Genomic DNA, 10,902 nt, shown 5'->3' on the forward strand with positions numbered 1-10,902 from the left:
GCTCCAGAGGTAGGTGTGTGTGTGTGTGTGTGTGTGTGTGAGAGAGAGAGAGAGAGAGAGAGAGAGAGAGTTGGGGGAGGGAATTGCAATTCAGGGCCATCACACAATCAGCTGCCCCCGAAGTGGCTGATCTAAGCACTGCAGAAAGGCAAGCAGCCCCTTTTCCACTGATGGATTTCTGTCTGCCCAACCTGCGATGCCACCTCAGTGGATGCAAAAGAGGAAAAGCAATTTCATTGTAAAATATTCATAGACAGCTGCTCTATTGCTTTTCATCTCTGGGTTGGTATAAGCTGAGGTTGGTCTATAAATAAATCATCTATGTATCTCAGCAGCTTAACAGGGTGTTTGAAATGTTTGGGTCTAGTAAATGATGTTTAGTGGTGGCAAGTTAATTAAGTGCCAGCCACCAGAGCTCAAAGTCAGTCCAAAGGACTGGTTGTGGCTCTTGGTTTGCTGCAGGCTTCCCCCCCAGCAACCATCTCTGCTTTGGGAGGAACTCAAGGCTTTCATCCAAGGGGACTAAGCCTTGAAATGGGGCAGGTGGAAGCGAGTTCTCCCTCCTTGGAGAAGGTTGCTTCTCGATCAAGGAGAATATTTGCAGCTCAGGGTTGAAATGATGGATCCTTGGTGCTCTCTGAGTTTGGTTGTTTTCTGGCAGACATTTCATTACCTGAAGTAGGTAACATCATTTTTACATGCACTGATGATGTTACATAGTTGGGTAATGAAACGTATGCAAGAAAAAAAAACCAAGCTCAGAGGATCCCTCTAGGTTGCTTCTTTGCTCCAAATAGCTTCATGGGCTCCTTTTGAGAAGAAAAAGGACACTGAAAGGCTCCAGGCTGTAGGAACTTTGGGCAACATTCAGGAGTGCAGGAAAGATAAACAGGAGAGTGACACATAATTGTGGGGACAGGGAATGCAAAACTGCCCCTCCCTCCTGCCCCACAATTAACCACCAGCTGAGGTTCCAGTGGCTCCAGTTGTTGGCAGTCATTTTTTTGCTGATCATCCTTTCCCATCTCAATGAAAAGAAGCTATTTTCAAATGATGTCTTCAAGCTCAGCTCTCCCTCCCTCCTCCCCCTGTGTGTGTGTGTGTGTGTGTGTTGTGTGTTGTGTGATTTGAGCACTTCTATGGTTTAGTTTTCATTTAAATTTAAATTTTCAAGTTTTCAGACTATGAACTAACTACTGAGGAGCATTCCAGCAGGTCTCTGAATTCTACCATACAGTTCATTAATAGTATTAAATGAAAAAGAGGAAAAAGAGTAAAAGAAAAATAAAACAAGGTAAAGAAACAGAACAGATGGATATGTACTCACTAGATCTCTTGTGCTCCTTTTGTTAGTTTATTCTGTAAGAAAGATTCCTAGAGTAATTTCATATTTCTAATCATTCCACACCGATATATCTTTTGTGGAAGGCAGCTGGCTGCCTGTGGGCAATCTTGCAGAGAGTTTTCTGATATAGGCTGGAAATTACTGAATCCCCACTTAGCACAATACCAGTTTCAAGAAAAAACCCAATGGAAGCAGGCTTGGAGAGGATTAATTTCAAGGAGAGGTGCTGGTTCTGCTGCTGTTCTCCTCTTCCACCTCTCTTCAATCCCCTCTTTTCTGACTCTTTCAGCCTTGGCAGAAAAAAAGAGAAAAATGAAGGAAGCCACAGGCAGATTTGATGCTGCTACTGCACGCTTCCTGGTAGAGCTATACTGAAAAATTAATAATGTGGAAAATATAGGACAGCACATTCAATAATGAACCACTTTCATGTGCTTAAAAAGGGGTTAGCCTTTTGTGGCACCCATTCCTTTCTTACTGGTGTGTTACAGTGATTGCTGTAATGAGTGCTGCACACGGCCCTTAAATCAGAATTAGACTCTCTAGGACAAGAAAGGAGCCAGGTCACTGTGGAGCGCTTGCTTGACACACCTGTCCTTTCTTGGGACATTTTCTCCATGGATATTTTATTCTTTTTTTCAGGGGAGGGCAAAAAGCTCGCTGAAAGAGTATCCCTAGGACAAAGGGAACTGAGAAGGTTGTTCTCTGAAGAACGGTTGCAGGAACTGGGCCTGGCTAGTCTAGGGAAGAGAAGGACCAAGGGAGACAGGATAGCAGCCTTCCAATATTTAAAAGGCTACCACAGAGTGGAGGGGGTCAAGCTATTTTCAAAAGCACCTGTAGCCCAGACAAAGAATAATGGATGGAAACTGATCAAGGAGAGATTCAACCTGGAAATGAGGAGGGATTTTCTGACAGTGAGAACAATCAACCCATGGAACAGAAGTTGCCTTTGAAAGTTGTGGGAGCTTCATCACTGGAGGCTTTCAAGAAGACATTGGACTGCCCTTTGTCAGAAATGGTGTAGGGTCTCCTGCTTCGGTGAGAATTGGACTAGATGACCTACAAGGTCCCTTCCAACTCTGATTACCTTGTTATCTGTTGAGAAGCATGAATCAAAAAATGTCCCAGAACAACTTCCAAGACTTACAGGGTTTGCCCACAAATGTTCTATTATGCCAACATACGTGGGGCAAATTATCCTTAAAAGAGCCATGAGGCTGATGGCTAAGCCATACGGTGGAAGTAGTTTTGATCTCCTCTCCCAGAAATCCTCTGAGCCATTATAACCTGAGCCCACCTACTATTATTCGTGGCAGCAACAGGGCAGTTCTCATTGACCCTACCTAGAAGACTCCCCCACCCAGTATCCTCTTCCTGACCCTGGTGTGGGAATGGAGGTGTGTGTCTTTCTGCTGCCATTCTGGCAAGTAAAAAGGTAAAAAAGATAATTGCCATAATGCCATATCTTGATCTCATACCACTGAGGCATGCAACTAGAAATATCATCCCTTCTCCCCCTTGTGAGATGAACCAGTATCACAGGAAATAAAGGAAATTAAGCTTTATTTTAAAAAAGATAAAATGGTAGGTCATTTCCTTTTAGCTTTAAATATTAACATTCAGTTAGTCAACATAGGAGAAAAAAATAATTAGATGGTTGTCCTGATCTGAGGATCTAAGAACTTGTCAATGAATAGGAGAAAGAAAGGGATTCAATTGAAAGTTTAAAACTGAAAATTAGGATTCCGCCGTCCACAAGATGGCAGTGAGCTGTTATAAAATTCAAGGAAACTTGCTATGAAGACAATAGAATGCCATGCAAAATTCTTAGAGATTCCTTGAAGATTTTCAGTAAGCAAAATATTTTCATAAATTTATATAGAGAAATTACAAATAATTGTATTAGATAAAATGTATGTATGTAAAAAAAAATATTAATCCAGTTCTTTGCTAAAGTGGTTGTTCCTATTCCTACAAAGAATAGATGGTTCTGAAAACAGACCTATCCGGACATTCATTTTTCCTGGAAATCTTATAATAATCAGAAACTGGAAGTTAATGATAGTCTTGTTCTTCTCCTATGTGATACACAATTTCTTGCTCTCTTTTCTTGAAGTTCTGCCTCTAGTTTTAAAAGAACGAAGTATGTTCCCTTCGCTGTCCAAGGCAAGAGATCTTGTTGCATCTTGAACAAATGGCTGTCCAATCTTTTCTTGAAGACCTCCAATGATGGAGCACCCACAACTCTGGGAGACACATTTTTCCACTGATTAATTGCTCTCCTTAGTTCTTAGTTCACTAGGTTTAAACAAGCTTCCACCCATTACTTCATGTCCTGCCCACAAGTGCTTTAAAGAATACTGTTCAACTATTTACGAAGTCTGCACTACTATTACTGTTAATCTTCTCATCACCCCTTATCACCCATCCCCTCCCACTTGTGACTGTAGGACTGTAACTTTGTCGCTTGTATCCTTACGATTTATATGGACTGTTTCCTACTATGATTTGATTCCTTATTGTACCCTAGGACTATCATCGTTGGACCTGATGATTCTTGACAAATGTGTCTTTTCTTTTATGTGCACTGAGAGCATTTGCACCAAGACAAATTCCTTGTGTGTCCAATCACACTTGGCCAATAAAAGAATTCTATTCTATTCTATTCTATTCTATTCTATTCTATTCTATTCTATTCTATTCTATTCTATTCTATTCTATTCTATTCTATTCTATTCTATTCTATTCTATTCTATTCTATTCTCTATCCCGTCCCATCCCATCCCATTCTATTTAAATTCTATTCCTATATCCTTCTATTCTATTCTATTCTATTCTATTCTATTCTATTCTATTCTATTCTATTCTATTCTATTCTATTCTATTAAGTTGATATTCTTCCTCTCTATGACAGCCCTTCAAGTACAGCTATCACATCACCGCTAATCCTTTTCTTCCTTAGGCAAGACATACCTTGTTCCTGTAATCATTCCTCATATGGTTTAGCCTCTAGACCCCTTATCATCTTCGTTCTGTGTTCTTTCTAGGATCTCATAATCTTTTTTGTAGTGTGGTGACCAGAATTGGATGCAGTATTCCAAGTGTAACCTCACTAGAACAGTATATAGAACAATACTGTGGTCTTGATTCTATCCCTCTGTTGATGCAAACTTGGACTGCATTGATTTTTTTGATAGCTTCAGACACTGCTGGTTCATTCTCAAATGGTGGTTCATTAGGACACTGAGATTACAGATTAATAGAGTTGGAAGGGATCTTGTAGGTCATCTAGTCCAACCCCCTGCCCAAGCAGGAGACCCTACACAATTTCTGACAAATGGCAGTCCAATCTCTTCCTGAAAGCCTTCAGTGATGAAATTACCACAACTTCCGAGGGCAAGCTGTTCCACTGGTTCTCACTGTCAGAAAATTTCTCTTTATTTCCAGGTTAAATCTCTCCTTGTTCAGTTTCCATCCATTATTCCTTCTCTGGCCCACAGGTGCTTTAGAAAATAGTTTGGCCCCTTCCTCCTCTCTGTGGCAGCCCCTCAAATATTGGAACACTACTATCATGTCTCCCCTGGTCCTTCTCTTTGCTAGACTAGCCATGCCCAGTTCCTGTAACTGTTCTTCATATGTTTTAGTTTCCAGTCCCCTAATCATCCTGATTGCTGTTCTCTGCACTTTTTCTAGAGCCTCAACATCTTTTTTACAGTGTGGTGTCCAAAACTGGATGCAGTACTCTAGGTGTGGTCTTACTGAGGCTTTACAGAGTGGTATTAGTACCTCCCTTAATCTTGATTGTATTCCTCTGTTAATGCAATTTAGGATTGCATTGGCTTTTTTGGCGGCTGCTGCACACAGCTAGCTCATATTTAGCTGGTTGTCCACTAAGACTCCAAGATCTCTCTCAGTTACTACTATTAAGCCTGGTTTCACCCAGTCTATATGTGTACTTTTGTTTTTTCTTACCTAAGTGTAGGACTTTACTTTTCTCTACATTGAATTTCATTTTGTTAGATAGGGCCCAGTGTTAAAGTCTGTCAAGATCCATCTGGATCTTGAGCCTATCTTCTAGGGTGTTGGGTATTCCTGCCAGCTTAGTATCATCTGCAAATTTGCTAAGTTCCCCTTCTATTCCCTCATCTAAGACATTTATGAAGATATTGAAGAGTACTGGGCCTAAGATGGAATCTTGTGGTACCCCACTGCTTCCTTCCTTCCATGTAGACTTAGCCTCCTTGAGTACAGTTTGTCAGCCAATTGCGAATCCATCTGGTGGTGATGCTATCTATCCCACTTTTTTCTAGCTTACCAAGAGATAGGTTGTGGTCTACTTTGTCAAATGCCTTGCTGAAGTCTAAGTATAGTATTTATAGTATTTAAGTCTAAGTATAGTATTTATCCACAGTATTTCGGTGGTCTACTAATTTAGTCGCTATGCTGAAGAATGAAATAAGATTGGTTTGGCATGACCTGTTTTTAACAAACCCGTGCTGACTGCTAGTTATTACTTTACTCATTTCTAGATGTTGGCAGATCTGTTTTTCTATTATCTTTTCCAGTATCTTCCCGGGTATTGATGTTAGGCTGATTGGTCTATAGTTTCCTGGGTCTGTTTTTTTTCCCCTTTTTTGAAGATGGGAACCACATCAGCTTTTTTCCAGTCCTCTGGTAGTTCCCCGGTGCTCCAGAATTTTTGAAAGATATGGTGCAGTGGTTCTGAGATGACCTCTGCCAGCTCCTTTAAAACTCTGGGATGTAATCCATCAGGCCTTGGTGATTTGTGTACATCAAGATCAGACAGGTGTTCTCTTACTATTTTTTTTTTTTTGCTTATTTTAACTTTTATTTCTAGTCTGTCTTTGGGCTATAGTTTCTTTTTGCGTGAAGACTGATGCAAAAAATGAGTTAAGCAGCTCTGCTTTCTCTCTGTTGTCTGTTACTTCCTTGCCATCTTCTCTTTTTAGTGGACTGTTTCCTTGAATTTTTTCTTGTTATTTATATGTTGGAAGAAACATTTTTTATTACCTTTACTTTTTTTTGTTGGAAGTCTTTGTTCATTCGAAGCCTTTGCTTTCCTGACTTTGTTTTTTCAGATTCTGGCTATCTGCTGATGTTCTGCCTTAGTTATGTGTCTTTCTTTCCATTTTTTGTACTTGTCCTTTTTGTCTTTCAATTTGTCAGAGAGATCTTTGTGCAGCCATGCTGGTTTCTTCTTGGATTCCTTCTCCAGACACTCAGCAGCGACAGTATTTTGGGCTGTGCGGCAGATATCTAGCTGAGAAGGTAGATCGATAGATCGATAGATCGATAGATCGATAGATCGATAGATAGATAGATAGATAGATAGATAGATAGATAGATAGATAGATTAACAAAGTTGGAAGGGACCTTGTAGGTCATCTAGTCCAACCCCCTGCCCAAGCAGGAGGCCCTTGAATTTTTTCTTGTTATTTATATGTTGGAAGAAACATTTTTTATTACCTTTACTTTTTTTTGTTGGAAGTCTTTGTTCATTCGAAGCCTTTGCTTTCCTGACTTTGTTTTTTCAGATTCTGGCTATCTGCTGATGTTCTGCCTTAGTTATGTGTCTTTCTTTCCATTTTTTGTACTTGTCCTTTTTGTCTTTCAATTTGTCAGAGAGATCTTTGTGCAGCCATGCTGGTTTCTTCTTGGATTCCTTCTCCAGACACTCAGCAGCGACAGTATTTTGGGCTGTGCGGCAGATATCTAGCTGAGAAGGTAGATCGATAGATCGATAGATCGATAGATCGATAGATAGATAGATAGATAGATAGATAGATAGATAGATTAACAAAGTTGGAAGGGACCTTGTAGGTCATCTAGTCCAACCCCCTGCCCAAGCAGGAGGCCCTACACCATTTGCTTCACCATGGCAAAATAAGGTCGTAAAATTGTGCGTCCTCTTACAGTTACTACTGTTCAGCCAGGACCACTATTCTGCATCTGTGCATTTGGTGTTTTTTTGCCTAAATGTAGAACCTTGCACCACTGAGTTACATATTATTCAATAGGACCGAATGCTAAAGTCTGTCAAGATCCTTCTGAATCTAAGTCTAATTTCTAAGTCTATCTTCCTTTACTCAGACCTCTTCTTGAAGCAGATCTGAATCAAAACAGTTTCCTGTTTCAAAGCACTGAATCAAACTGGATAGCTAAAAAACACTTTAAAGCCTTCTGAAGTACTTTGGCAATTTGATGGCTTTGCTGCTGCTTTTGGGATTCTTAGAGATTACATAGGATGCTACAACTTCAGTTCCACATGTGGAGAATGGACTGAATTGCACAATACCCGCTCTGATGCTGACCTGAACAGATAGCCATTAAATCTTTTGGCCTTGCAAGGAAAGATTAAACTGGGCTTGGAACTATAATGATGGAGCCAAAATGGTTTCTTAAGACATATGCAATATAAAAGGAAGAGAAAATAATTAGCATGCCAGCTGTTCAATGTCAAAGCAAAATACTTATAGGCAATCAAACAAAAACTGGAACCTTCAACTTTTATTTCAGGTGTTTTCTTGTACAAGGGGGCTTGTGCTATAGCTTGTGATGGTGAAGAACATGGAGAAGGTGCATAATTCAGGTTTATAGAAACACTGCACAGATGATATTCAAACCCAGAGGATACCTGGCATTAGAAGGTTTCAGTTGCAAAAGGTTTTTGTACTTGCAACTCACAGAGAGATTTAAAGCTGATAAGAAACTCTATGATTTCGAACATGATAAAACTATTTTTGAAACAAAACTGTGTACAAACAATGAGCACCTTACAAGTAAAATGTGTATACTTTTGTTAAAATTGGAAACAGAAGACAAATTAGTTAAAAATTATATGATAAACTGGACCAAAAAAATCAATAGAAGATAACACTATAATAAAATAACAGAATAACAGAGTTGGAAGGGACCTTGGAGGTCTTCTAGTTCAACCCCTGCTCAAGCAGAAGATCCTAATACCATTCTGGACAAATGGCTGCCCAGTCTCTTCTTAAAAGCCTCCACAAGCTCCAACTGATACCAATTGATCAATGGGAAAACATGTGGATAAAGAGACTAAAATTTATGTTATGTTATAACTCCAAAGAGAGCTTTTACAAAATCATCAGTAGATGGTATTTATTCTCAGATAAATTGGCTAACATGTATAAAGCATCCCCAAATAATTGCTGGAAATAAATAAAACTTTAATAGATGCCTTTTATCACCTTTGGTGGACTTGCAAAAGTAATATTGGGTAAAAATTTGTAACCCAATTTTTTTTAAAAAAAATCAATGTTATAATTCCGAGCAGAATTTTGTTTGTGAAGGTTTAGGGATCAAACCGTGGAAGAAATCACATGGTGTTGTATTGTTATATACGATAACATCAGCACAACTTTTATATGCTCAGCTTTGGAAGGATCCTGTGATACTCTCAACAAAAGAATAGTTAATAAAGATGACAAAGCTGGCAGTGGTGGCTAAGTTAATACCCCAGTCACTGAAGAAATTCATCTATAATTGGAAGGCCTTTGTGGATTTTTTGCAGGAGATGGTGCAAAATCAGATTTTGATATATGAAATTGATTATAGCATTTGAAAAGGGTTAGGGTTTGGGGGGAAATGGACATTTTATTATCGTCTTAAACTGAGTCAAATGTAAGTGTTCTTTATATCCTCGGAAGAAGTCAGAAGTCATTCTTTGTATATATTTACATTTTTCTTTTTCTTTATACTTTTTCATACTTCTCTTCCTATTCTCTTTTTACTTTTTAACATTTCTCTTGATTGTTAGTTTATGTTGTTTTTTATGTGTATGCTTTGTAAATGTAAATGTAATAAAATTATTTGACAGAAAGGTGCATAACTGAAAGCGGAGTTTGATAGAATCATGCTCAATTTAATTTAAATCAATTTAATTATTGTTATAATTATCATTATAAATTAATTATAATTAATTTAATTAACCAAACTAATTAAACTTAAATCAGTGTAAATCAAATGCTTTTAACATATCAGCTAAATGAATTTCATATTAGAGCGTTGAAGGAACTTGCTGATTATCTGTCTTTACACTTTATTTATGACAAATTCTGGAGATCTGAGGAAGAACCAGACAGGAGCATGGCTACTTGAGTTAGTCTACTTCATCAGTTTGTCAAAGGGACAAAGGAAGTGCAAACCAGTCTTTCAATATTAATGTCTGAGAAGGTTCTTGAACAGATCACAAAGAGACTGAACCATAAGCATCTCAGTCAATAAAGCAACCTTGTCCTATTTTTTAAAATCAGTTGAATTGTGGGAATGCTATAGATATAAATGTCTGGATTTTGCCAAAGCACTGATAAATGATATTCTGATTTGCAAGCTAGTTAGTTAAGTGTATGAAAACTAAGTGTATACTGCACATAGATTGTAGTGACAATTATGGGAGGGGTGAGAGGAGAAAAACTTTTTTTTTTTAAGCCAGAATCTTATAGTGATCTGGAGACACACACATACATACCCCGGGATTGTTCCTCTCCTCTTTTTTGAAAGAGTTCATTCTGGATTGTAGCCATGATAACTGAGTGTCCTAAATAAACAGACTGAATCTATTGAATTAAGAATTGAGCAGACTTCATTTGTTCAGAAGTAAAAGAGGCTCAATAGATTCAGGAGCGATAAAACAGTGAATGTTCAGAACTGATCAAATACAGATTGGAGAGCAACCCAAAACACACAAACAGTGTTAAAAAGAACACTTGCCTGATTGCATTCAGTTGCTCAGCAACATGTATACCAAGTTCCAATTAATCATGCACTTTGGATGACCTCTCGTTTAGTATTTTTAACTCTGTGTTGGAGGTTCATTCCACAACTCCATCACATCATGGGATCCAGGTTCCTCAAGAGACAGTTTTGGCCACCATGTTTACAACTATCTCTTCCTAAGAAAAAGAAGAACTATTCTTAGCTAGTAGCCTTCAAATCTTTGGTGTGCCCTTTGAAGCAACGATCATCCATTCAGTCTAATTATCCAATGCTATCTGATGCTTCACAAGATTCATCCTGGTGTAGAGTATTAGGTACAGTTGCTTATAAAGATTCACACAAGTAGACTGATTGCAATGGACATCTGGTTTTTAGTGTTTCTTGCTGATTTCAGATAACAGAGTTTAGTTGTCTTGATCCTGATGCATAGTATGAGCCCTGCGTTTATGGACAGGTTCTCAATCTCATTCTTATTTGGGAGCTACTTTTCAACTTTAGGGTTCACATGGCCGGGTAGTACCTGAGACCCTTTACTCAGTTGTTTCTCTTACTTTGTCCCAAAGGGAAGTGGGTGCCATTATCTGGGCACTTGAGCTTTCATAAGTGGTCCTCCTGGATGAATGTGAGGACTTCTTTCTTTAGGCTTTTTCTCTTGCAGAAACATGCCATTAGAGAGGCTGTTACAATACTTGGAGTTAAATAAGGCAGGACAAAGCTCCCTCTTTCTGTTATTTCTAAATCTTATATATTCTGAGAAATTGGTTATTAAGTCCAGACTGAGCAGAAAGCAATAA

Source organism: Notechis scutatus, chromosome 8, assembly GCF_049901735.1.
Source record: "Notechis scutatus isolate UNSWTSFEM ecotype Mainland chromosome 8, rNotScu1.2, whole genome shotgun sequence".
Taxonomy (NCBI): domain Eukaryota; kingdom Metazoa; phylum Chordata; class Lepidosauria; order Squamata; family Elapidae; genus Notechis; species Notechis scutatus.